This window comes from Myodes glareolus, chromosome 10 (assembly GCF_982192425.1).
Source record: "Myodes glareolus chromosome 10, mMyoGla1.1, whole genome shotgun sequence".
Lineage (NCBI taxonomy): Eukaryota > Metazoa > Chordata > Mammalia > Rodentia > Cricetidae > Myodes > Myodes glareolus.
In genome coordinates, this window is record NC_142035.1 from 17,943,951 (window position 1) to 17,958,666 (window position 14,716).

Consider the following 14,716-nt stretch of genomic DNA (forward strand, 5'->3'; position numbering starts at 1 on the left):
AAACCAAATTTTAGATTTGATAAAATCTAATAGTTTGGTAAAACTGACATGCACACAAAGATAAACCCCCTAAATCAAATTATTTCTCACACAATGAATCAAAAAAAAAAAACTTGTACTAAACAAACTATAAAGTTCCCAAAATTCAAAGACCTAATTGGTTTTTTCACATGTTCTGAAATCTGAATTGCCCCACAGAGACTGACATGACACACGCTAGACCTCCCGTTGCACGCTACTGACTCCAGCTGCAGAAAGGACTAAGCTGATCTTGTGCATTTGGTTTCAACTTTTTTGTTTGCTTACCTTTTATTTATGTTTAAACCACTGCAAGACGTCCACTCTTGTGTTTTATGCATTTATCTAAAGATCATTTTTTGCCCTTTCCATTTAAAATTCTAACATTAAGAGAGTTTTCCTCTCTTAATAGGGTATGTTACATCCCAAAACGCAAACATTTAAACACTTCCTCTCATTTAAACACACACACAAAACTTCTTTTAGAGAGGGGTTTTTTAATGTGGGATGTCCTTCTGTATGCTGCAAATATGTGTTGTTTTTATTGATTGATGAATAAAGCTGGCTTGGCCTATGGCAGGGCAGACTATAGCAAGGTGGGAAATCCAATCAGAGAGAGGGAGAAAGAAGACAGCGTCAGGGCTGCTGCAAAATGTGAGGTTAATAGACCACGAGCCTTGCAGTAAAACATAGACTAATAGAAATTGATTAATTTAATTGTACAAGTGAGTTAATAATAAGCCTAAGCTAATAGTCCAAACAGTTTGCAATTAATACTAAACCTCTGAGTGGTTATTCAGGAACTGGAGGGCAGGAGAGAAATGTTCAGTTACAGTAGTTTCTCTTTGTAGCCCTGGCTTTCTTGGAACTAACTACATAATGTAGACCCACCCACCTCTACCTCCCAAGCACTGAGATTAAAGGTGTACATCACCGCACCTTGTTAGAAAGTTAGTAAAGTATGACTTAAATGAAAACAGTCCTCTCTTTTCTACAACTCCATTCTCTATTATACCCTCCAAATCCTTAATTTATTTTATGGGCTAGTAAATGGCTCTGAGGTTTTTCTTTTTTTCTTCTAGGCTTCTTTAAGTATATATGAATAGTCTCTTTCACAGTAATAGAGCTATGCATCCATACTTCACGAAAAGAAAGTTCTTTCCATGTAACCCATATATGTGCTAACTTGCCATATCAAAACACAAATTTCTCAGCAGTGTTCAGCTGACTAAGCATGCTCGTATGCACTAAACAGTCAATATTGACTGGTTTCTGCTGTTTCACTGAGTACTGCACACACTGGTGCAGTGAACACTCTGGTTCATGTGCAAGTATTGCTATGAGTCCTGTAGATTTTGTTGCCACTATTTCTCAAATAACAAAGAAATTTGTAAGTAGTTCTGTAGGTGGAGACTGCACATTAGTTTCCCAACTCCATTTTAAGATAGTATTAGATTGATTGATAGGAATATATACACAACCGTGGGCTGAGTAGATGGCTCAGGGAGTTTAGCTTACACACAAAAGTGAGAACCTGAGTTTGGATCCCCAAAACATATAAATCCAGATGTAATAGCTCACATATGTAATCCTTGTGATCCTGCCAAGAGATGGAAGCCAAGACAAGAGAACCCCTGGAAGCCTGTGGTCCTGCTAGTGTGGCATTTACACCAGCAAATAATAAGATAGAGATTCTCAACAAAAAAAAAGGTGGAAGGCAAGAACAGATACCTAATGTTGTCTATGACCTTCCCCTCCCTCCCTCCCTCCTTCTCTCTCTCTCTCTCTCTCTCTCTCTCTCTCTCTCTCTCTCTCACACACACACACACACACACACACACACACACACCTGTTTAATACTGCTTTCGAGTGGGTGACAGGCAGGCATGGATATAGATTTTTTTAAAATATGAAAGTAAGAAGGCGTTCAGGTTTTTTAAATGTGTAAAGTCAAATTTGGAGTTTTCAAAACTTTGGAGCACTAAAGACTGACTTCTACCCTCTCATCAGTTGGTGCAAGCAAAAACACACGTACGTGGCACTTCAACTGTTCTGCTAGTCAGTGTGGCTGAAGAGAAGCAACCGTACACCAGAGATATGGACGTTAGCATCGGAGCAAGCAAGGACAGCATGAGCATGCACCCACAGCCACTGGTGCAGTGGGGAGCAGAAGGGAGAGTTGACACAGGGCAGACATTCTAAGGATGGCAAAAGTTACTTACTTGATTTGAGCATAGAACTGAGCTGATTACTTTTCAAAATCTCTGAGTGTTCTCATTTGAAAATAACTATTAAAAATAAAATAGATCATTATCTCAGGCTGAGCAGTCTATCCTAAAATGGTTATGGGGTACATGGGAAAGTATGCTGAGGGAGAGCAGACAGCGGCTGGACCATGGAAGTCACGCTGCAGATTGCCAATACTATCTGGGGGCAGCTGGAACTGCTTTGTGCCTTTTTAAGCAGAATAGTGATACATGCACTCTAATTTAACCAACACTGAATCTTTACTATAATATGGAGAGACTGTGTGCAAGCTCATTAGACTCAGAGTAATAGATGCTACCTTACTCTGTTTGGTACTGTTAATATTATAATGGAATTCATAAGACTGGGTGATTTAAAGAAGAAGAAAGTGATCTCTCACAGTATTGAAAGTTGAGTGGAGATCAAGGTACCAACCAGCGTCTGTTGTCCAGCAAGAGCCTCCGTTCTGTATCCCCATATGACAGAAAGGACAGCTCTTCATTCTCTGTCATGTTGCAAAAGAGAAGTGAAGCAGCCCACTCCCACAAGAGCTTCTGATAGCATTTGTCTTAGTTAGGGGTTCTACTGCTGTGAAGAGATGCCATGATCACAGCAACTCTTATAAAGAAAAACATTTAATCGTCATGGTCTGCTTACAGTTTCAGAGGTTTAGTCCATTGTCATCATGACAGGGAGCATGGTGGTATGCAGGCAGATGTGGTGCTGGAGGACTCTTAGCTAAGAGTCCTACATTTTGCAGGTGACAGGAAATCAATTGAAACACTGAGCGGTATCCTGAGCATAGGAAATCTCAAAGCCCACCCCCACAGTGACATGTTTTCTCCAACAAGGCCATATCCACTCCAACAAAGCCATACCTCCTAGTAGAGCCAAAACCTATAAGATTATGAGGGTTATGAGGGCCAATTACATTCAAACTACCACAGCATCATTGATCCATGCATAAAGACAGAACACAATGACTCAAGCATCTTCAACTTGACTCTGTGGCATTGGGATTCAATTGTCAATGTGAAACTCCCACAGATGAGGTCTGTTTCCATTTATTACTAAGACTGAAGCATTCACCAGCTGCTGTGAAATAATACTTTTGTACAGTGTAAAGATTTGTCACTTGTATTGGTTTAATAAAATGCTGATCAGCAGTAGCCAGGCAGGAAGTATAAATAGGGCAAGCAGACTAGGAGAATTCTGGGAAGAGGAAAGGCAAAGCTAGATGCAGAGGAAGCAAGATGAGACTGCCTCACTGAGAAAAGGTAGCAAGCCACATGTCTAAGCATAGACAAGAATTATGGGTTAATTTAAGTTGTAAGAGCTAGTTAATAATAAGCCCGAGCTAATAGACCAAACAGTTTATAACTAATATAAGCCTCTGTGTGTTTCTTTGGGACTGAATGGCTGTGGGGCCAGGTGGGACAGAAACTTCCATCTATAACCAACATCTCTGAGTTTGGAGTCAGTAAGTTTGGAGTGCTGTTCAGGGCAGAGCAGAAGGACAACCAGGGGCTCTGGAGAGCAAAAAATTCCAAGTGTGACGTTGGGGTCAGCCTAGGAGTTGTGAGTTTAGGGAGTGTAGAATCTGGGGACTCACTCTAAGCCAAACAATGAACCAGACACATTGTAGTATTTGTCTAGTTTAATCCTTGAAGCAAACATGCAGGAATATTGTTAACTAAAAATTTTAAAGACTTTAAGGGTTAGAAAATTGGAGTTTTTCAGAAGTTAAATCTTCGCCACAGAATCAGAGGGACCCACACTGACTTCTGCTTCCCCAATGATGTATAAGCATTCTACCAGTTGAACTATATCCAAAAGGGGGATGTTTTTAAGTACCTACTGTGTGACCAGCATTACATCCACAAAGCAGGTAGGGGTGAGGGGTGGGTCTTCTAAAACCCAAACTGATGGAGTTCTTAAATCCCTCAGTGATTCTCTCCTACCATCAGAGTAAAATCTAGTACATCGTAGGGAGCTGGAAAGGTCACAGAGTTCTGCCCCCACCCACGCCATGTTTTCCAGCCACACCCAGACCATTCTACGCTTCCACGCCAGTACTCTGCCCTGGGTTCTGCAGCTCTGAATCCTTCTTGCCGCTTTTGTCTGTGTGCTTTTGTTGTTGTTGTTGTTTCGTGTATCATCAACGTCTGACTGCGCTCACGTGCTTAGGTTAGTACCTGACGCTTCGTACTGCATGATCTCTTTGATCCTCTCAATAAATGTGAGGCAGGGATAATGATACCCATTTTACAATAAAAGCAGCTGAGGCTGAGAAAGACAGCTGTTCCTGTCCAAGGTGAACACTGTGCTCAGCCATGCCTTCCCACACTGGGCCTCCCACCAGTCACCCCCAAATTCAGTCAGCACAGGATCAGCAAAGGATGCTGGAAGCGCCTATGGCAGCACAGACATCAGAAACGCTGAGAAGTAGAAGGACAAGGAGGCCAGGTCTGTCAGGGATGTGAGGGAGAACTAACTGGTGCCCAGGTTTGACTGATTGTAGTGCTGAAAACTCCATCTTGGGAAGCCATCAGTCCTTGTTCCTAAAGTGATGGCTCTGCCACCTGGGAAGAGCTCCTCAGCTCTCAGGCCCAGTCAAGCAGGGCTGGCTAGTCACCCCGACTCGGGTCAGCTTGTTTGTCTACCAGAGGAAGGAACCAGAAGCGGACAGGGTTCCTGAGAATTCTCCCAAATGCAGCATGAAAGCTACAGTTCAGATAATGAAATTGTGAGACCCCATTTGAGCATAAAGACAGACCACAGGCAGAGTTGAAAGGAAAGGAATCCCTATCAGGGGCAAGATTCCAGGCGTCAAAGGGCAGGAGCCAGAGAGACACGCAAATCCAGGAATCTGGCTATTGGATTTGCTGTATTTCTAGCTCCTTGCGTGCTACCTAAAACATCGCAAGTGCCCGGTGCAGTTGAAATGGACAGATGGATTCATGAATGCATGTATTCATGTCTGGGCTATAACATCTAACTACTAGCCTCGATGCTGCCTTCAGGCCAAGCCTCACGCCAAGTGGAGTCTAGTTCAATGTTACAACTACCGAAGGACCAGGTAGACGCCTGGAAGAAGATACAGGAGGCAGGATGGAGAAGCCCTCTGAAGCCTGGCTTGTGCTAGAGAGAACAGCTAAGAGTTGGATGCAAAAGGACTGTCTGTGCTGGCATTTCAAGGGCAGTTTGTTCTTTGACCAACCAGCCATTTCTTCTTCCCTAAGGATGATCCAGCCTTTGGCAAACATGGCCAAAAGGGCAAGGCTTTGGGGGGGGGGGGGGGGGGGGGGGCTTGGCATGTTTCAAAAGGCCTCACTGTGAGGAACTCGCCAGCAGTCAAAATTCAAGATCGTTTAAGACGGATGTTCACTGAGTAATCACTTCAAACTTGTAGAGAAGGAACTTTTAACTAACTGTTCAAGCAGCAACAGGAAATTTTTTTCTAGTCAGGACTGGGAAGCAGCAGCGGCGCCATCTTGTGGCATTTTTGAGAACACTGTGAGTCTGAGTCAGTCCCTTCAGCTGTCTGGGTGTGTACAGTGCTTTTCTGAAAACTCACGATTTTATCTTAATAAGGGTATCTATTGGACTTCTTAACAATCTGGTCCACTCACTTCTCAACCTTTATAAAAATCAAAAAAGCATAAAATCAATGCCCCAATTCAACGTGGATTCAACACCGTGTAACCTTGATATTTTCGGGAAAACTCTGCTTCTGGCACACACCTGCAATCCCAGCACTTGCAAGTCTGAGGCAGGAGGATTACTATTAATTTTATGCCAGCCCGGGCTACATAGCAAGACTCTGTCTCAAAATAATACTGTTAAACTGAAGGGGAAAAAAAATCTACTTCCCGGGGAAAACACACATTGCTTTCCCTGGCAGGTAGTGGCACAGGCCCAGAATAGAGAAAGGGTCACAATTCACAAGTTCTCCATTCTCTGCCAATGCGGGCACAGTGCTGGATGTTTTCCTCTCTTGATCTCCACCTTATTTTTGAAACACGATCTCTCACTGAGCCTGAAATTCGCTAATTCCACAAGACCAGCCACCTAGCACAAGCCCCAGAGACCTCTGGTACCCCACTCTCAAACATGCATGCTTCACCACATGTGGATCTTTTCATAGGTGTTGGAGATCTTGCTTTGGTCGCCATGCTTGTACAGCAAGCTCTTTACGAACTTTCTCCAGGCCCAGGAGATGAACACCAAGACACTGTACAGGCAAGACTGACAGGAGCTGGTTGCTGGAAACGATGGAGTTCGCCTTGCCCATCCCTCCATACCGAGTCTTTGTCTGGCTACTTTTCCCCTACCCCGCTCCCCCATGCGACACAGGGAACATGCTCTGCGTTCGCATTTACATTTACACGTACACACGCACAATTGATTTCTCATCTCTTTGTGCTGAAGAGGAATTAAATCATGCACAGGCAAGAACTGCTGTCGGATGGAGCCCTGCTCAGGGTGGCGAGAGCGGAAAGGCTCTTCAAAGAAACCCTTATCTCTGAGGTTCAGACAGACCCGGGTTGGTACTGAAGCTACCGAGGCTGCTGCCCGTGGGCAGTGAGTTTCCAGTCTGCGTGTGTCGGCAGAACCGGGGATGGAGGCAGCGCTCAGCACAGCTGGGAGACTTCACAGGTGCCGAAATTCAGACTCAAGGCGCCTTCGAGCTCAGCGCCTCCTGATGTTTAAAGTAGGCCGGTGGAAGACACGTGACCTTGGAACCGGATGTCGATCCTAACCGCGGCCTCAGCATGAATCACCAAATTCTCTTCTCTGAGCCATTTCACCGTGTGTGAAATGAAATTAAGAATCTCCACGCTGCAAGGAGCCTCGGGGTCTGGTCTGTCCCCAAAAGCAGACTCCTACCTGAAAATCCTGCTCGCTCTCCCTGCATATCAGGCTGAGCTTTTGCCAGATACGATCAACTCAGCCTTTTTGAAAAACAATAACTAAACAGAAAATCAAGATTTTCACTTACACTAATGCTAGAAAGAAAGGACTTTTTAGCATGGTTATTTTTCATACAGAAATAAATAATTATTGGATAAATCGGCAGAAAAGTCCAGCTCATATTTATAGAAAAAAATAGCCATCTAGTAAATATACAAGAAATAATAGAAATAGAAGAAAAAAACTACTAGGCAAACAACACCATATATAATTGCTGCAAACAAGATTTCCTAAATACGAGAAGAGAAATAGTAACTTGACCAGAGAAGACTGATCGACCATATATTTAGCTGCTGACACCCTATGCTATAAGACAGTCTTATAAAAAGCTGTCTGGAGAAGGGCATGACATCACCCTGTGGTGTTGATAGAAATGAATAATCTCCATCTAATCACGAGGAAACACCTGACAGGCCCAGATGGAGGGTCATTCTACAAAATGACTGGCCTGCAATCTTCAAAAACACCAAGGTCGTGAAAGGGAAGGAAAAATGAGAAACTCAGACTTGACAAGACTAGGAAGATATGAAACTAAGTGCAGAGAAGAAAAAAATCACTGGACCCCTGGTCAGAAAAGAAATATATTAGAGGGAGGGTGTCTACATCCAAATCGTCTGGTAGCTGAGTCGATAACCACGTGTCTGGGCTGATTCTATTGTACTGTTAGTTATGAAAAGAACTTACAGAAATAATAAAGGAGCCAATGTAGCTGCATCCTTCCCAAAGTCCTGCATCTTACACATAACCACTGTTAGCAGCTTGGTGTGTGAGCGTGTGTGCACACGTGTGCATGCAGGGTGGAGCATTACATGTGCCACGGTGCATGTTTGAAGGCTAGAAGAAAAACTCGGATATTGGTCCTCACCTTTTACCTGTTTCATTCACTGCTGTGTACTCCAGGCTGACTGGCCCTGAAGCGTCCAGGAATTGTCCTATTTCTGCCTCCCTTCTGAAAACAGGAATGCTGAGATTGCCCACATGTTCTAGTGCCTGACTTTATGTGTGTTCTTGGGACCCAAATTCTGGTCCTCACACTTGCATGGCAAGTACTCCACTCACTGAGTCATAGGCCAAGCCCCAGTTTGTTGTGTTTTACCTTTATACAAAAGTAAATACAATAGGGGGCTGGGGAGATAGCTCAGAGGTTAAGAAATTGGCTGCATTCCCAAGGTCCTCAGTTCAGTTCCCAGCAACCACATGGTGGTATACAAGCATCTATAATGAGATCTGATGCCTTCTTTGGCATGTAGGTATACATGCAGACAGAATACTATATACATAATAAATAAATAAATAAATCTTTTTAAGTAAATACCTATATTTAAATGAATTAAATGTATATACAACTATATTTATAGCTATACATAACCACATATTTCTAGACATATAAAACTATATGCAAGCTCTCATTCAACAACCTCTGTCACACACAATCAACATGTGCTCTTGGAAAGTGTCCATATATACCCACCTCATTATTTGGGGGCTACATAGCATTCTACTATCATGGCATACAATCTCATTTATCCAAGATTTACCTCCCATTTCCCCTATTATAAAAGCATTTTCATTTCTTTTTAAAATTATGTGTGTTGCACATGTATGTATGTATTTCTAAAAATACAGAATCTTAGAAGAAAAATGGGTGAGTTAAAAGAGATAAAAATTTAAATTTAATCATAATTCCACTTACAAAACAAAGTTGACCAATAGAGTAGAGCAGAAGGGATGGTCTGCGGTTCATAAGAAGGCACAGGGTTTCTCCATGGTCTCCCAGGGGTCATTAGCACTGGCGGAAGCCAAACTTATTAATGACATAGCCCAACTATGAGCTCTGGGTGGCTAGGAACTGAAGCTTCAAGCCAACAGCTATGAGTAGGCGCCATTTTGAAATCAAATGGCCCAGCCCTAGGTAAGCCTGCAGATGACAACAACCCAAGCCAACATCTTGACTGCAACCTCACGAGGGACCACAGAGCTACTCAGAAGCACCCAGCTAGGCCACCCACAGATCCCTGGTTCTCAGAAACAACAGAGACACTAATTGTTTGTTGTTTTAATCCACCAAGTCTTAGGGCAAGTAGTTACAGCAGTAGACACCCAGTATATTTTCTAAGCCCCATTTTCTTCACCTATAAGTTAAGAGTGATATTAAAAATGAACTGGTCTCAGAGAAAAGTGGAGGAGGCCCCTCCAGTTGTATGACCCATAAGCATCAGTTCCTTTCCACCCTCCCCTGGGGGGTTAGAGGTTATGACAGCTGGCAGGCCTGACTAGACAGGACAGGTTCTGAGTTGTGACGCCTTTGACCTTTCCATTTATATACACGTCAAATCTGCTTCTAATTCATTTACAGACACGTTATTCTGGGAATGAAGCAGGGAGTGAACTTTGTTGCAATGCGTCCCCTGCCCTTTTATGTGATGAGATTACAAAGGCCATGGGTCTCGTGGCCCTTGCCCTTCAGAGAGCTGCTAAGCCCCTCTCTGAGTGGTCAGGGGTGGCTAGTGTGGATAGGGAAGAAAGGTTACGAGGCATTGGACAGGACAGAAAGCAACATCCAGGCAATGTGGGCATATATACAAAGGTAAATTATTTATTCATCTCTCTCAGCTAACATATGTTCCTTGTGGAAAGATCAAGCCCAGCAGCAGTCAGCGTGAGGGAGATCAAGATCTTTGGATTCCCAAGCATAGCACCCTCTTGTGGTCCCCAGCATTCAGTCTAGTAAATCTGAGGTCAAAGGGATTACTTCTTCCCAATAGTGCTGCCCTGTGGACCAAATCTTCCAACACAATGTGCCCTTGGAGAATATTCAACCAGCACAAACAGGTTCACTCCCCCTTTACATTATATTATTTAGAATATTTCACCTACATGTACCAGAAAAAAAAAAAAACACTAAAGTTGGCCTAAAACTCATGAATAGGGAGGAAGTATATGTTCCGATCAGAAACAGTAATATTCTGGTATGGGGATATAGCTCAGTTGATAAAATGCTTGCTATACAAGCTTGAGAACCTGAACTGAATCCCCAAAACCCACTTAACAATGCCAGATGCTATTGTGTGTACTATTTCACCTCTAGGGAGGGGGAGACAGGCTGATTCCTGGGGCTCACTGGATAACCAGACTAATCCAATAGGCAGGCTCCAGATCAATGAGAGGCCCTATCTCAAAAAGCAAGGTGGACTTCTGGCATCCATGCGCAAACACACAAATGTACGTGAGCACATATCCACTCTCACTACTGCACATACACACCCCCAAATAAAAAAGAAACTATACATAAACTGTGCTCGCTTTGGAGTCCAGTATTCGCTGACTCTCACTCAGTGATGTCCAACAGTCGGTGACCATAGTTGTTGGCCTTTGCCCTCCATGCCTTAGCTTCTTTCACTTAAGCACAAGAAAACAAAGAGGCATGCGGAGTGCGTGTAAACGGTAGCTGCTAGAATCAGCATGTCAAGGGCAGCTGGCTCCCCTAGCTGCAGAAGACCTGACCCTCCCTGGGATCCTGTGACTTGGGGAGGAGAAGGGATGTGAGGAACCCTACGCAGAAATGGCTCGTGTAACCAGCTCAGAGACTTAAGTGAGAGCTGAGAGCCTTGTGTTGGAGAAAAGCTGAGTAGAATGAGAATGACAATCAGTAACGGGCTAAAACTTAGGATAAGAAGAGGGTGAGGAGGGGAAAGGAGAATGCAGAGGGGGTGAAAACCCAGTTGAGCCCAAGAACTGCAGGTGTGGTAACCCTGGCCTGAGGCCTGCGCTGCCTGTAGCACTAACTAGTCTCATAGAGTGGTCCTTCCTACTCCAGCAAGCATGCCAACTCTTAGCAAACTCTGAGCCAGTGTCCTTGCTCCAGAAGGCACGGGAGTACACTCATTCGGGGTGATGCAGAAAGCTCCCCTGTCCCCAAAACTTTCCTCCCTTCTTTCCTTGAGTCGGTGTTTTATTTTCTAACCATCCCTGCAGAGGTCTTTCTTTGAACAGTGAATACTGGGTCCATTACAAGGATCTCAGATGCCACACCTAAGGGCACAAGAAGAAAGGAACTGTGGGGCTCCCTGGGGGCATGGTGAGCCCCAGCTGAGAACTCAACAATGTCCCAGGAACAATCCAGCTGAGACAGATGTGAGCTATGGAATAAAGCAGCAGGCGACATTCTCCCGCTGCTGTGGGTTTTGGAGCCGCACAATATGTTTGATTGAAAGGTTCCTTTGGAAGCTTAATCTTCCCAACATTTAAGAATTAAATCAATAATGTCCCCATTTCGGGTTCTCTGTGATTATGTCCTTTGTGTCCTGTTTACTATTTAATAACAAATATTCTAAAAATTACAACTTATGTCATCTGCGCCTAACCCCCCCATGCGCACACACACACACACACACACACACACACACACAAATCAAGGAAAAGAGAAAGAAGAGAAAAAAATTAAAATTAGGTAAGTCCCTACTATGTGCAGCAATGTTCTAGAGGTTTTATATCCATTATCTGATGCAATTCTAACAAATATAAAAGTAAGCTATTGCTGACAACATTCTTCTTATAAATAAGGAGCATTAAGTTTAGAGCAGTAAAATGATTTGTATGGGGTCACACAAACGCCGAACCTGGAGAGCCTGAGAATACATTCAGTGGTAGATTGCTTGCCTGGCATGTGTAAGTAAGGCCCTGGATTTAACACCCAACCCAAAGAAAACAAAGCAGAGTCCTGGATTAGAACTCTCTGGCATTTTGGGTTCCAAGTCCATCATACCCTCTGGCTCTTATTAATGTCTCCCACTCAGATTCCCCCACCCCCACCCTCACCACTCCCTTGCTCCCACCAGTACCACTTAATGCTAAAAGCCCTTCTTCTATTAGGCAGGTCTCCTGTGTTGAAGCATTATTACGTGAAGTTCTTCCTGTCTACCTGGTGGGGACCCTCAGGAAGTTCTGGACCTCTCTGTAGCCCAGAAGATAGGAGGAGGCACCCCAGCTTTTCTGCCTGCAGAAGAAAAGCAAAATCTCCGGAGAGGCAGGGTTTTGATGTACAGGATCCCCAACCTGGGACCAGAAATGATGAAACTGAGACAAGGTAAATGGTGTCCTAGGACTGACTGTCCAGCCATGCAGCTTAGAGACAGGATGCCCTCAATGCATCTTTGCTATGCTCTACCAGGCAGACTTTAGATGAGATGCTTTACTTCCGGCCAGAATTTCAATCAATCAAATGAGACCAGTGTTGTTTCCCACAGGGGTATGACTGAATAGGTAAGACGTTTTACTCAAGTGTTTATGAAGTCTTGCCTGCCATGTGTCCACGGACACTAGGAATCAATGTTCTATGATGGGACCCTAGGTTAATACACAGAAATAAGGACACAGGGTTCCATGTCTCAGGTAAGGTTTCCCTTACACAAAGGTGTACTTTTACATGGTTCAGGCCACAGACATCATACCTAAGATAGAGTAGAGAAGGTAACCTACTTCCACAGAAGGTTATGGTTTACAGTACACAACACACACAACACAAGAACACATATACATACTCTGTAACCTGCATGTACCTCCTTGGGGACACAGAAAGCCTTCCATCAAAGGACGTGAAGAGACAGAGACCAGAGACCAGAACTTGGAGTCAGAATTAGAGGCACAAACTCAGACTGGGCCATACACCTTATTTGGGGGCTTGAAGTCAAAAAGCACCCTCACCATGCTTTAACCAGAATGTGCCCAATCAGAAGCTGTCTATTGCTCCCTTGGTTTTGGTTGACCCCACTAACCAAGGTCAGCCAATTGGAGCAGCCTCAACAACTCCATGACTGGCAGGTCCCAGCACACCTCTGATCCCACCAGAGACAACTGCAGGTTCTGTGACTCCCATTCCAGAAGAAAGTGACAAAGCTAATGCTCTTTTTCATTTTGTTTGTTTGTTTTTGTTTTTTGAGACAGGGTTTCTCTGTGTAGCCTTGGCTGTCCTGGAACTCACTCTGTAGACCAGGCTGGCCTCAAACTCATCTGCCTCTATCTCCCAAGTGTTTCAAAGGCATGCACCACCACTGCCCAGCCCAGCGCTCCTTCTCTAAGCACTTAATACAAGTTCTGTGCATGGAGAGAGGTAACCTGGCTTCTGCACTGACTGGGAAACCATAGGCAACACTCTCTCCTCTTCATGTATTTAGTCATTCACTGGAAGAAATAAACATCGACTGGGACCACTTGGAGTTCCATCCCAGGAGACCCTCAGGAAGGGAGCAGCTCGGTTCCTTCCTACATGGCACGGCACTTCCGCCTTGCCACAACCTAAAAAATCAGACTGATCGCTATTGCAACACTATAGTGTGGAGTCAGAGAAGATGTATCCCACAACTTAAAAAGTACAGGCACTAGAGTGGGAGTGGTGGCTCAACAGTCAAGAGCATCTGTTGTTCTTGCAGAGGACCCAGGTTTAACTCCCAACGCCCATGTAGCAGCTTACAACCAGTTTGTTCACTAGAGCCAAAACCTGGAAATAACCCAGATAGACATGCATCAGTGGGTAAACAGTAACTGTATGTGGCATACCCATACAATGGAACACTGCTCGGGAGGGGGAGAAAAGCAATTTCAAAATAGCCAAATGTGAAATGTGAAGAAGGTACAGACCTGTAATCCTAGTGCTCAAGAGGCTGAGGCAGAAGGGTCATAAGTTCAAGGCCAGCCTAGGCAATTGGTGAGGCTTTGTGGGAAAGGGAAGATAAATATTGGTATTAACAGCACAGAAGACTCTAAAAATAATAATGCTAAGTAGAAAAAAAACAGCTGGACAAGAAAAGAATACAAGATGTATAATTTCATTTGTATACAATTCTATGAAAAACACGAACTAGTCTACTATGACAGAAAATAAATCAGTAGTTGCCCGGGAATGGAGTAGAGTGGAGAGGGGAGGCAGAATTAGAAAGGGTCGCTAGAAAACTTTCAGATGTGACAGTGTTATGTTATCCTCCCACGATGGACATGTTGAAGTCCCAGTCTCCAGCGCTGCAGTCTGACTGTGTTTGGAAACATAGCGTGTAAAGAGGGAACAAAGGTGTCTTAGTTAGGGTTTTTATTGTCGGGAAAAGATGCCATGACCACAGCGACTCTTATAAGAAAATATTGAATTAGGACTGGCTTAGTTCAGAGGTTTAGTCACTTATCGACACTGTAGGAAGGTAAAGGCAGACACAGTGCTGGAGAAGTAGCTGAGGGCTGGATATCTGGGTCCCCAGGCAGAGGAAGAGAGTGTAACACGAGGCCTGTCTTGAGCATCTGGAACCTCAAAACCCACCCCAGTGACAGACTTCCTCCAACAAGGTCACACCTAATAGTGTCACTCCCTATGAGCTTATGGGGGCCATTTTCATTCAAACCACCACACAAGGTAAAGTGAGGTCGCTGAGGTGAGTTTAAATCTAATATAAGCAGTGTCCTACAAGGAGAGGGGATTAGAACTCAGATATGC